At 34.6% G+C, this 14013-nt stretch overlaps 1 protein-coding gene across 3 annotated transcripts in view; it reads left to right on the top strand.

Moving 5' to 3' along the window:
* Positions 1–14013, top strand: part of PRLR (prolactin receptor) — a 169035-nt gene that overhangs the window by 17118 nt on the left and 137904 nt on the right. The window contains exon 2 of one of the 3 annotated variants that reach the window (XM_068666366.1): positions 3030–3115. The exons of the other annotated variants lie outside the window; for them this stretch is intronic. The gene's annotated coding sequence lies outside the window, so the exon portion shown is untranslated. The remainder of the gene's footprint in view (positions 1–3029; positions 3116–14013) is intronic. 3 annotated transcript variants of the gene reach the window in all.

Raw genomic sequence — 14013 nt, 5'->3', positions numbered from 1 at the left:
AAATCTTCAGTTGATAGAATAAATTATTAAGTACTCTTTGCAGCAACCAAGAATGGTAAATATGCTATTTTGTACCCTTAATAAAGGAGGTATCTTAGGAGCAGCTTACTCTTTTTTTTTTTTTTTTTTTTTTTTTTTTCCCCTTCCTTGAGATTTTTCATTAATGCACTCTTTGCTGATAACGTTATCCATTCCTCCTCCAGGAGAGTCATCAATAACTCCATAAAAAGGATCCCTATGACAGGGATGCCACCTCTTTGCATTCTTCTGGAAGTACAGTTTTGTTGTTGACTTTCATCATAGCTGAACACATTTCCAGAATTCAGGTCTGCTAAAATCTGAATTTCTTCACTTCTTACTATTGAACAGCATAATAATTAAAAAACTGAAAAGGACCTGTACTGAGACAGCAGAATTTATGTGTTTCACATACCAAATTTAATGTTCAAAGCAGGAGGTATTCTGCCTCCTAAATGTGAAGCTACATTCTGAGAAAAAAATAGCATTATTTAAAAAACAAACAAACAAGCAAAAAAACCTCCTTGCAACTAGGAAGATAAAATAATCTTACAATCAAAAATGCAGTGAATGAGAATGCAGTAAGACTGTGCAGGAGACAGGAAACATCTAAGTCAAAGGATGGTACAGTCACTTAGTATAGGAGAGTGGCAGTCTTAAAATAAGTAGGAAGGGTGGAGAAGCTAGAGTTTGCTAGCCTGTGAAAATGTAGACTGAAGTGAAAGAATGCAGGAAAGGGAGTAAGAACCAGCTTTGTATTGGTTTTGGAGATAGAATATTTTCACACCATGAAAATAATGTGTTTGCGTATGTCTGTTGTGATTAGCCTAGGGGTGTAATATCATTTATTTTTTCTATTAGGTTAAATGTCCTTAAAAAGTTAATCTTTCCTCATCTTGAGAATATTGTGATTTGTTGTGTTGTATATGTTGTGTGTCTTGCCTTTAGGCCCATCTAAGTTCTTACAGAGAGGATTGTTGAATCACTTAGGTTGGAAAAAGACCCTTATGATCATCAAGTCCAGCCATCCACATAACTACCAAGTCTACAGCTAAACTGTGTCCATAAGCACAGGAAGGCCAACTTCTGCTTGGAAGGCCAACTATGCCCTGCGCTGCATCAAAAAAAACGGGTGGCCAGCAGGGAGAGGGAAATTATTGTCTCCCTCTACCCAGCTCTTGTGAGACCCCACCTAGAATACTGTGTGCAGGCCTGGGGACCCCAGCACAAGAAGGATGTGAGCTCTTGGAATGGGTCCAGAGGAGGGCCACTAAGATGATCAGAGGGCTGGAGTACCTCTCCCATGCAGAAAGGTTGAGGGAACTGGGCTTTTTTAGCTTGGAGAAGAGAAGGCTCTATGGAGACCTCATTGCGGCCTTCCAGTACTTGAAGGGAGCATATCAACAGGAGGGGGAACACCTGTTTATAAGTGTTGGTAGTGGTAGGACAAGTGGGAATGGTTTTGAACTAAGACAAGGGAGATTTAGGTTAGAAACTAGGAGAAAGTTTTTCACTCAGAGGGAGGTTAGGCACTGGAACAGGTTGCCCAGAGAGGTTGTGGATGCTCCATCCCTGGAGGCATTCAAGGCCAGGCTGGAAGCATCTCTGGGCAGCCTGCTGTAGGGGCTGGCAACCCTGCCCAGAGGAGGGGGGTTGAAACTAGATGATCTTTGAGGTCCTTTTCAACCCTGGCCATTATACAATACTATGATTCTAACTTCTTATAGAGAGGATTGTAGAATCACTTAGTTTGGAAAAAGACCCTTCTGATTATCAAGTCCAGCCATCCACATAACTATTCTATCCATAAGCACCACATCCACATGTTTCTTAAATACCTGCAGGGATGGCAACTCCACCACTTCCCTGGGCAGCCAGTTCCAGTGCCTAACCGCCCTTTCCATTAATAAATTCTTCCTGATATCCAATCTAAGCCTCCCCTGGCACAACTTGGTGACAGTTCCCTATGTCCTGTCATTTCTCATTTGAGAAAAGAGACTGACAACCACCTTGCTACAACTTCTTTTGAGAAATTTCCTGACATGAAATGTCTTTGTAGTTTATTAATACGATCAAATCTGAGAAAGAATAATGATACAATAAGGTGTTTATTGAAAAGAAATTTTTCTAATTTCTTAATAGGAAGCTTAAATAGGTTTGCTGCATTATGTTGAAATGTGTTCATTGTTTAAAGAATGTTTTGTTTAAAATCACTTTAATTACTTTATTCTTTTAGTGATGTTTTCTAAAGTGATTCAATTTTACCAAAACTAGAGACAGTAACTACTTCTGTCATACTGTAAAGACTACGCGAGATTTCATGTAGACTTTATTTCTACATTTGCATCTAGAAGTTTGCTGAAATATTACAAATTTTAAAGGGCACATTCCAACACTGAATGATGAAGGGGTTTGAGACTATGCTAGCACTGGTTTTAGAAGACTGGGAGAAAGGTGAGAGCATAAGATATCAGATGTCTGTATTTTCTTGTAGGATGCACCGTCCACTTCTTCAAATTTCATTATTTAATGAAAAGAGATCAATTATGTAACATCTTTATAATTATGCAATACAAAAAATATTGCCATACTGGAAAATTTTAAGCAAGGAATATAGAGACAAGCAGGTAGTCAAACAAATTACTACTGTAGGACAATTAACATTAGCAGAAATTACTTTCATGTCTTAACATTATTATTGTAATGAAGGATAATTATGATATGGAACTTGAAATTGGAGTTGCAGTGATTGAAAACATATATGACAGATGCTTGAAGTTGTTGGCAGTTTAGGTTGTTTCATTTTGCTGTTAGATTTTTGGTAATTACCTGAACACATGACAAATTGTCATTAAGTGCAACAGTAAGAAAAATCTATCAACGCCACTTTAAAAATACATTCAGTAATGCTGGAAACTACATTTTTTTTAGGAAATAGAAAATGTTTTTTTTCTGATTTTAGCACCTGTATTACTGCTCTCTTTTTAACCTGTACTTAGCTCTCCTTTCAGATACTGCAAGCTGAAAGAATCCATTGGGTTTTTGAAACAAGTATAAATACCTCCTCCTGCCCGAGCTGCTGATTGTGTGACATGATGTAAGTCATGTAACCATTTCATCTGCTTTTTCATTGTAGATGATGAAAATTTTCTGATTTCTATACTTTGATGAAGTTGATCAGAAATGTTTATACAAGATGCCCTGCCAACCATGATGAAAATTTTCATCTTATTTTAAAATTGAGATTAATTTAGTAAAGAAAACTTATTTTGAAAAAACAACCTAAATTGAAACCTTACATTTCTACTTTTTCAGCTGAAACTATTCATTAGATTTGTGATACTTTCACAAACAATTTCATCTGACCTAAAATATGTGAGACTGCTTACAGCTGCTTATCCTTCTTACACTGTTACTTATTAGTTTTAGAATGTTTTGAGCAATTAATATATATACTTGCTTAACAAGTATATGTTGTTGTTGGCTGCAACTTTATAATCTTAGCTGCAGTTTCACTTTCTCCCTGTGTGCTTGATTGTGTTTTAAATTTAATTCATTTTGAAGCTGGTGAGTTATGACTGAATTTTTTTCAGAGTTATGAATTATTTAAGTCCCAATTATGAGAGCTATTCACTAGTGGATCCAGAAAATAAGTGATCTCAAAGGAAAGAAACCAAAAAGTTTCAAGAAAAAAAGATATAGGGAATATAGGGAAATATCAAATAGAGATTTTTTAGGAGAGAAGAAATACAGAGAGAATTCCCTCTGTGTGAATCAGGAATGACTGACAAGTTTCAGTTCATTGATCACATTAATATGGTATTAGTAGAGAATCTACCTTTTAAGTATAATATCAGCATCTTTCAACTGACCAAAGAAGTTATTTTTCGCAGATCTGTGTTATAATCTAATGAACATTACCTTCAATAAAAAATCAAGGAAATAGATAACGGAATTTTCTGAGGAGTTTCTTGGTGAGCTAGGATGGTAGAACTCACTTTGCAGTAAACAGGACATAATTACCTAGTTTAAAGATGAGACAATGGGAATGAATTGGGACTTCTGAGTAGCTCATATTTAAAAGGGGTGTTCATGGCTCCCACAACTCCTTCAGTTAGCTTATAAGATGCCCAACACCACGAATGTGAAATAACTATTGTGATCAGTACGTTATTTTGTTTGTAACTTGCTTTTAGTATTATATATCTAGGTTCTTCTAGAGTGGGTGTAAACATGAACTTCTTTGTTCTGTACATCTTGTTAAACATGAACTACTGAGTACACCTGCATTCTTTTCTGTTAACTAGTGTCTTTTCTTCTCTTTTCTTCTTTCTTCTTTCTTCTTCCATTGCAGAAAGGCTTATATTTGCTTAGCTTTGCAATTGCTTTTGTCCTGCCCAATGTGCTGATCTCCAGAAGGACTGAGCTTGAAACTTTTGTTGTTTAGTCATTATTCATTATTTTTAAATAATTTTTAAAATGAAATTTGTAATGTTGTTACTCTCTTTTGAGCATTTGTACTTACTATTTACTGTGTTTTTCTTCTGATGTCATTAAAATGAAAATTAAGTTTGTTTCATAACTATAGATATTTTATCTGATGCAAATACAAAATATATGATGCAAATAAATTTGTGTTTGCAATTGTCACCTGTTTCAGAATTTCTCATAATTAACTCTTGAGCTCTCTATAAGCTCAAGAGATAAGTTTTTGTATAATCACGTGAGCTGCCTGTATGAATGTAGTTGTGTTTTGTGTAAAAGTCACTCCTAGATCTCATGAACTTTCTCTTCTGCTTGTTCATCATTAAGGTTTGAAATCAGTAATTAATTATTTTTGATTATGTATTATTCTAGCAATGTGTAGAATATTTTATATCAGTGTTTTCACAGAGAAATGATAACACAATCTTTACAGCCTGAACACTCTTTATAAAGGTACTTTAGATGACCTGTCACTTTCCAGAAGCTATTTAATCTCTCTTCAGTCTCTTACATCTGCAATATATGAATTTTATGTGGTTCAATCACCTTTGTAAATAACAGCTTTCTCAGAATTGGAATGAGCAAATATTTGATTGCTAATAATTTTGCTTAGGCAATATTATATCCAAAACAAGTTTTCACAAGTTTAAAGAAAGTTTTCTTTAAATCAAAGACTTCTAACTTATTAGGAGACTGAAGCATAAAAAGTATTCACCCACCAGATGCTGTTAATTAACTTCAGTTATTTTACTAGGTCTGTTATATCCTGCCAATCACTGAACTGTCTTAGTATCAGATAGATATTTTCTCTCTTACTGCATTCTTTCAAAGATCCAAATTTTCTTTGTTATTTATGTAGCAAATAGTATGTAGAAAATAAATCTGATTATACATTTTATACTTTTTTTCTGAAATCAATGACATTTATAGTTCTTCTGATTTCCCAGGACTAAATTGATAAATATGGACCGTCCAGCTGGAAAACACTGTTTATTGTGTGTTAGGTGTTTAACGAAACACCCCTACCCACCTCCAAAAAAAGACAAAACCAACTTTCTTAAAATGTTCAGCTCTGTTGTTCTTGGAGGTGGAAGGTCATTGTCATGGGAGGCTATGTTCGTGGTTGTGCTAAACTGATTTTTTCTGTCATGTAAGCTCACGCACTTGAGGCATTTGAAAGGAAAAATTGAAAACTTAAATTTAACTGTATTCAATAGGAAAACAATTCTATGAGTGGAGTGATGTATTCTTGGTGACCTGCGTTGCTAAGAAACAAACTGCTGTGTTCTCAATTGATTAAGTCCTTCTCTTCTAAGTGTTTTTACCACAAAGTACATTGCAATGCCTTATTCAGGCTTGGACGTTTCAAATCCATTAACTATGAGGTCAAGCTATTATCTGCTTCTTTACTTCCTTCAATCTTGTTCCATCTAAACTAAAATCACTTAGACACCTCTCAGTGAATATCTAGTATAAAGTTCCAGTGCAACAGGGGACAAAGAAAAACTCTTCCTATTTCTCCAGACCTATCTCCGTATACTGTTTCTTTTCTTGATCCTGGTAGAGGATCACTGCCAACTGCATTTGTCGCACAGAACTGTAGCGTGGATATCATCTTCAGCCCACTCTTGTTCCACTTGCTAGTACTGAATTTGCCCAGTGCAGGGCAGGTTACAGCATGTGGCCACATAGTGCCTTTCTGTGAAATTTGGCAGTGCCCACAACAAAAGATTTGTAAAAGCTTGTTTATTTTTATATTAGTTGTGGAAGGATAGTTGATACACGATCAGATATAAAGTAAGCCAATACAGAGTTAACATGTCAGCATTGTGTGAACTAATTTAAACCAATAAAGTCATTTTATAAAGTATCTATTCTGTGCATTGGGGGCACTGCATAACTTTTATTTAGAGTAGGGATAATCTGTCTAGATTTATGTTATCATTTTTTCCTATACTTTTTGAAGAGTGATTCTAAAATAGTAACTTACTTACTCAGCTATAGAGCTGATATGTTTTCTCTTGCTTTACTGTTTAATTATTGTAAAATCCTTCTTCTGTAGTTAGAAAAATGTTCTGTGTGTATTTATCTAAAATATTGGTGTTCTGTGTAGTTTGTCACTATTTCATTTTTATATCCATCTCTAAACTGGTATTGAAACTTTTCACTTTAAGCCTCCTAACTTCTCCCTCCCTCTCTTACACTTGATGTATGTGAAACTAGAACTTTAATCTCAGTTTCTAAATCTAACCATTGAGAAGAAATCATGTACCCAGAGAAGCTCTGAAATTTAAGTCAACCAAAACTGATAGAACATCAGAAATTCCAGCTTGCAATATCTTGAGCTTATGAGTTAGTGTTTATGGCTGTTAATCATTACACATTGACTATTATTTCCACCTTTCCATCCTGTTCTTAATTGGATATATTTCATTTATTATCCTCAGCCATATATTTTCAGGTAGTACAAATAGCTTTATAGATCAGCAGTCACACAATCTCATCTACTTTTTTCTTGACGCTTAGTACATGTTTACTCTGAAATGCTTTTAGGACAAATAACATAGGCTGAGTAGCGGTAGTGATTTATAGTAGCAGTAATGCTTGTTCCCAGAAGAAGAAAAAAAGAAATATTTTGAAATCTTCATATTCCAGGCTAATTCAGAATTCTTAGCTGTTTTTCAAGAGGTGATTAAACTTATCGGTTATGACTTAAAGCACTGATTTGGACATCTGGCTAATGAAATAATGGAGGATTTCTGGCTTCTACTTCTGCAAATGCATTTCTGGCTATAAATTTTTGTTTTATTTCTCAGTTTTGAATTCCATCAGACTCGTTTTGTTCTGGGGTTTCTAGATGGAGTCCACTGTTAGTGTTATTTTGCTTGAAAGAGGCTAGACTTTATATTAGTCCTAAATTCACTATTAGAGGTTGGTTGATACTATTATTCACCGTTATAACACACTGCTTTATTGAGAGTCAGGTCTGGATTATGGTCAGACTGCTCCAAGATCAGGAAGGTTTTGGCACATGAGGGCTCACCACTTTTCTTGTGCTTGCATTAATAAATGTCACTTTGCTAGGGAATTTTCACCCTCCTCACTGGAAGTAAGTTGTTCATGCTGTTTCCTTATTAGTACAAGTGAGAAGAGTTTTGTCAAGGACATTGCTAAACATTTTCAAAGTTTGGGAGTTTATACAGGCTGTGGGTTATTCTCAGCTGGCAGTTTGCTTGCAGACAGGCTGGTTTGGAAGATAATATAATTAAAAAAATTGGACGTCTGCTCAGTGGCAGTTAGTCCCAGAGAGTGGCATTTCTCACAGCTAATTTATGACTACCACTCTAACATCTGTAGAATTCCCATGCATCTATTGTTCTTTAAAGTAGAACGTATCACTTAGAATATCATTGAAAAGTTGTACGACCCTCCAGCAGTTAATTCCAGTAATGTTGAAACTCTGTACTTTGCTTCTGTCATGAATTCGTCTACCATCAACCTCTAACCAGAGGATTTAGTCATACTTATACCTTTGAAATCTTCATCTATGGGCAAGTATTCACTGCCCATGTGATAGGCAAGATGTTTTTCAGCAGTCATGTGCATATACACCTGGCAGTTTCAACTTATCCCTGAAATTTCCAGGACAATTTAAATCTGGAAGAATTCCAGTCATGGGTAAGAGCTCCAGGAAGATTTGGTGTTCATTGGGCAGAAACACAGGTTAGGCAAGGTTACTGTGTCATGTAACCAACAAACACACTGTGAGCATTTTTAAATCATATAACCTCTCTCTAGTTAAGTGATAATAGAACGGAAAGGTAATTCACTGGATCACTTTTCCTAATGCATTAGCTATTTCAGCAGAGAAACCCTATGAACGATTTTAATACCGTGTCATTATAGTGATATTGTTGAATGACAAATCTCTTACTTATATCAACAGGAAGGATAGTTGACTATTTCAGTTAAAATGTGAGGTGAGGCTTTAAAAATATAATAGGCTTTGCATGCTCTTGCATGATTCTCAGCTTCATAACTGGTTAACTGGAGATAATGTATGTCAGTTTTTCATACTATGTGTAATCCTGTCACTGTTCATAATATCCTTGGTCATATATCCACTTTCAAGATTATCACTGCTTTTTTTTTTTTTAATATTCATTTCCAAATTCTGTCTGCCTTATTACATTTCACACTGACGATTAATTCTTACCTCCATATAGCATGTAAATGACATGCCTTGAATAAAAAATGCCCTTAGACTGTGTGCTCAACAAGACTAGAATTGCCATGGCTCCTGAGTTTCAGAAGTGTTCATCCCATATGGGGGATGGCTTTGTAAGTAATTAATAGCAAATGGTTTAATATGAACAGAAGAAATATGAAGTAAGGAAGATTTTCACTGATTTTATTTTTAGCCTACAATGTTTCATAGAAAATAGCATTGAATAATAGATTTTCAGCTGGGCCATACCCTAAACCTGGACATCACATGTGGCTCCGGATGCTGTGGCAACTGCAGCTGTGTTGTCAAGGAAACAGCCTTGTGCTCAGTAGGCAAAACCAATGAGGATTAAGCAAGGCTATATTATAGCTAAGCCTCTGTGACCTTATCAGGGAGCAACAAGATCTGTCTGTTCTTCACTGTGCAGGTGTCCCTCAGGAGTGAGGGAGATATGCACAGGCAAAAACATACATGCAGTATATCTGATTTAAATGTCAGACCTGGATTATTCAAACAAGTGAATGCATTTCCCAGTTAGATGGATTAAAAGACTCCACTTGTGTAAGTAAAACATTGATATAAAATAAAATTAGATATTATAAAAGGAAGTAATGTGACATGTTTTAGTTAGCTATGAAACGAGGAAGAAATAATTAAAGTATGATGGACTTTGGAATATTTTTTTTTTAATTTTTGTTATAGCTCTGTAGACAGGCTAAAATTACATAAAAGTGTACCACTATTAAAAATATGTTAATTTCCCAGTGATAAGGAATATTGTAGACAGGACACTGAGATGCAGAATAGTTGTCAACAGTTTCAAGAAGTCTTCTTTACTACTAAGAATTAATTAATGCATGGGTCACTTAAGTAAACTCACACTCCAACATACATGTTATTTCATCCCAGCATTTTATATCTAAAAGAATCAAAATCCAAGTGGAACTGAGATAAATAAATGCAAGAGAAAAATAGTATTTTTTGGCTTGTTGGAAAGGAAGTTTAAATAGAAAAGTTGCTTAAATTGCTCTCAGAAGTTGTTGGGTTTTGCTTGAACTATAAAATATTATTTGTTTTTTTTTTTTCGGAAGCAAAATAGACTGTTCCACTTGAGTTGAAGCTTCATAATAAATAAGAATGAATGAACAAGCAACTAAATTTTACTTGGATTGTCAGAATCTCTGGAGTTCATTGTGCTTATCTGTTTTAAATTGTCACATAACATCAAATGTGATTAAATGTCTCTTTTAATTAACCCTATGTTTAAACTGTTAATCTGGATTTACTCATATTAACTATTGTATTTTTCTTGTTTCAGTATCTCTTTCGGTGTTGCATGACTGTCTTTTCCAAAAAAAAATATCAGTGTTAATTTATCTGCAGATAACGCCAGATGAGCCTTTTTCATTAGTGATACTGCCAAGTGTCTTGTACAGAAAAGAAGGGGCTGAAGCAAACTGTGAAATGAGACATATCTGATTATCATAGTGATTTTGCTTTTAACATTATTTTATGTTTTATTTTCTTTCATGGTGTCTTCTTTTCATAGTGCATTTAATCTAAACCTACCCAAGACCATGGGTTTTGTCAGGTTTTGATACTTCTTTTCTTGCATCCCACTCCTGTTTTCAGTGAAGGCAGTGCTTCTGTATTTCTTCTTTTTTCAAATATCTGACTTATTTTCCCCAGAATTGTTGTTTCTACCATTTCATTTAATTTACAGAAAAATCCTATGTATAAGATATAGCCAGCTAACCAGAGGGTTTCAGACATTTTGCTGCATGTTTAAGGCAGTTATAGAAAACTTCAAATTGACCTTATTTTACTGCTTCATTTCTAAGGTAGTTTCCACTGACCTGATGAGAATTTATGCCAGCACTTCAAGGGAAGAAATGAAACAAAGAGGACAGGGAAGACTTGGCTACTTTTGTGAGCTAAAAATGATGTCATTCGTATTAACTATTTAAAATGTACAACAGGAAAGTTAGAGTCAAGAGCATACTTAATGCTGAGCCATTCTAACATCAGAGTTGTTAGAATACATGCAACAGTTAGCTGTAGAAATTGTGGATTAAGTCCTTGAAGAAAAGGCACTATGATCCAGAAATGTTCAGAGAAACACGTACCTTAACATTGAAAACAAGAGGATTAGGAAATGTGTTGTACTTCCCAAAAAGTTACTCATTCCCATTTCTTCTTTTTTTCACTCATTTTTTACCTTCAGTTTTCAAGTGGTTTTGTATCACGTTTGATTTCCTCCTCTTGTGCTTCTGTTTATTACTGATGTGTTTAATAGTTATTTTGAATGTTGGGTACAGAGCTGGATACTTTTCCTACTTTTTTGTCTTCTTGACCTTCTCTCCTTGCATTTTTTCCAATTTTATACAAACACTTCTATTTATATTCTCTCTTGGTCTGTTTTCTATCCTTATGGTCATTTTTCTTTGCTAACTAACTAACTAACTAACTCCTTTAACAGTGTGCCAGTAATTTAGTACATGTAATATACTATCCTGCCACTTGCAATCCTGAAGAATAGACAAAGCAACAGCAGTCTCTCGAGTTGTATTATTTGTGTTCAAATAGGCAGATCAAGCTTTCTGTGCTTATGGAGTGAGTTAGAAGCATTCAGGACATGTCATCATCTGTCCTGTGCGCATGATGAACAACTGATCTGTTTGTGCATAACAAATCTGAGATACACCTGATGCGGTAGATTTACAGCAGGCCATCAGTATATGTCCCAAACCCATGTGTCTTGGTGTTCCAATTTGTAGAGTAGATCTCTTTTCTTCCATGTGAAATGCTAGCAAATATGATTTTCTCACTCCATTTTTAGTCATTTGTGTAACTTTGGTTCATCTATTCTAAATGCCTGGTATTAAGATTTAATTTGCTTGATTAAATTCAGACATGAATTGAGGAGTAGTCATTGGAAACATGTGAAATCTGATAAATTACATAATATCACTATGAAGGAAATCAAAACAAGACCTAGATAGTCTACTTAGGTCTAATTTTTCTTCATCTTTAATATTTTTTAGGTATTTGTGGTAGTGTAAAATGCAAGAGTAGTTTTACTAAATCAAAATACTCACATTTGGCATATATTTAATATTGACATCAAACCACAGAAAAATGAGGCTGTGGAAGACGTTGAGTATTGTGGCTGCTATTGCCAAAGGGCTAAACTGCAGTTTTAACAACAATGAATAAATGAGTATAATATATGAATGTCAAAATAATTTATTCCTATGTGCTTTGGCTCTTTTGCATGGGAATTATGTTCCTTGGATTACAGTGATTTAATTCCATTTTGTTCTGAGATTATGCATTAATAGGAATAAAATGTATTGCATTATTCTTGTATTGTATTGTAATATCTTTAATTTGGTGCACTGCTCATAAAACATATTTTCAAAAAAATATGTTTCTTTTTTTTTTTTTTCTTCAATTTACCTTTTAGAATTCTGACCTGGTTTACAAATTTAAAAGTAAGTTTCTCAGGAAGGTAACATAGTAGCTATAATTGCTTTCGGAACAGGTTTTGATGAATGAAACATTCAAATTTAAGCACACTTTCAGGTTGTGAAATCCAGATTATTTGGTGGGTATATTAACCAAAAAGCATATGATTTCTTGAAAAAAAAAAAAAAAAAAGTATACCTCTATATATATGTTGTTACCCATGAATTCTAAGTCAAAGGCTGTCAGCCAGAGTAAATATGTGTGTAGAAGATATATGAACACATTTTAGTATGTATCTTTGTATCTCTGCGGTAATAGGTAGCAATATATAATCATGTGTCACTGAAATAAACTCATAATTGCAAGCAATGCATAACTTACTACTTCATTGTATCCCTTCATTGTCAGTCACCTTAGGAAAGAGAGTGTTTAGGGAAGCCCCAGCACTTGTTTTTTTGATCTTATGACGAATGTTGTATACTTCTCCAGAATGTTAATTGGAACAAATGCAAATGATGCATATTTTCCATTTCTACTATTATTTAAAGTACCATTTTTCAGTTTAATATTTAAGAAGTGTTGAAATTAAATCCAAATTACAAACAGAAAAATTGAGAAAGTGAGTTCAATTGTTTTGCTAATGTTCTTTGGTGCCTGCAATTCCAGTCTGCAGTCTTGATAAAACCCAAGTAAATATTGGTCATACCTCCACTGAGAGATACACTGGCAGTAATGTTCATCTTGTTAACAGACCTTCAGCTTTGCTGAGAAAAACACACAGAGGATCTTTTTGATTGCCAGCTCTGTTTTTTAAAAGTATTAACAGGCCCACATCCAAGAAGATGATTACTTCAGTGCTTGTTGCTTAGGATTTATGCTCAGGCACGTGGTTGCTAACACAAAACCGCTTTGCTTCCTTAGGAGGTATTTAAGTCTTTTCAGACACCAGAACATAGAAATTGCTGTACTGAATCAAAGCTTTGGTTCATTTATTCAGCCTGTGATCAGAATTGATTACCTGTTCTTCATAGAATAAGGCAAGAATCCATTACATTTACAGATTAATCATATTAAAGAAAATTTAATGCTAGCTTCTCCCAGTCACTGCTTGTGAGGCTTGCTTTATATGTGAAGACTCTGCTCTTGAGAAAAGGAAGGAAAGGTAAAAATTACTTTGTAATGCTGCTGGGTAATGGGGAACAGTAAGGAAGACCAATAGAAGGAATAGGAAAGGCATAGATCCAGAGAATTCCAGCGGCACATTAATGGCACAGTCAGAAGATACCTTCTGAATAGTCAATATCTGATGGATACTACCTGAACAAGAGAAACAGGGTAAAATTCAGGATACAGTTTGAGGGAGAGCATATGATTATGTCTGTCATGAATGTGATGAGAACCTTGGAGGAAGAGGCTCTTGGCTTATTTACTGATGTTAATTATATTTCCTAATATACAGCTTATTAGGTAACACTAATAAGAGATGTATGTGGTATCTGAGGGCTGTATATTCAGGCCTGATAGTAAATAAGACATGAACCACAAGGCTGAGAAAAAGGCTTTTCTAAGCATGCCTTTTTGTTAATTTAAAATTTTCTGGTTTTCAGTTTGAGTAATAGCAGACAAATTTAATTTCATTGTATGGTTTGTTGTTTTTTCATGCCCTGATAATCATCTCCTTTCTAAATTTGAGTCCAGGAATTCTTTCCCTTTTGTATCATATTTTTTCTATACCTCTCCTTGTGCTTTCAACATTATGTTTTGAATTCCTATTTGAACTTCCTTGTGTTTGTATTCTTCTTGCCTTCTTTTTT

Source organism: Anas acuta, chromosome Z (genome assembly GCF_963932015.1).
Source record: "Anas acuta chromosome Z, bAnaAcu1.1, whole genome shotgun sequence".
NCBI lineage: Eukaryota > Metazoa > Chordata > Aves > Anseriformes > Anatidae > Anas > Anas acuta.
This window is presented reverse-complemented; position numbering and strand designations above follow the sequence as displayed.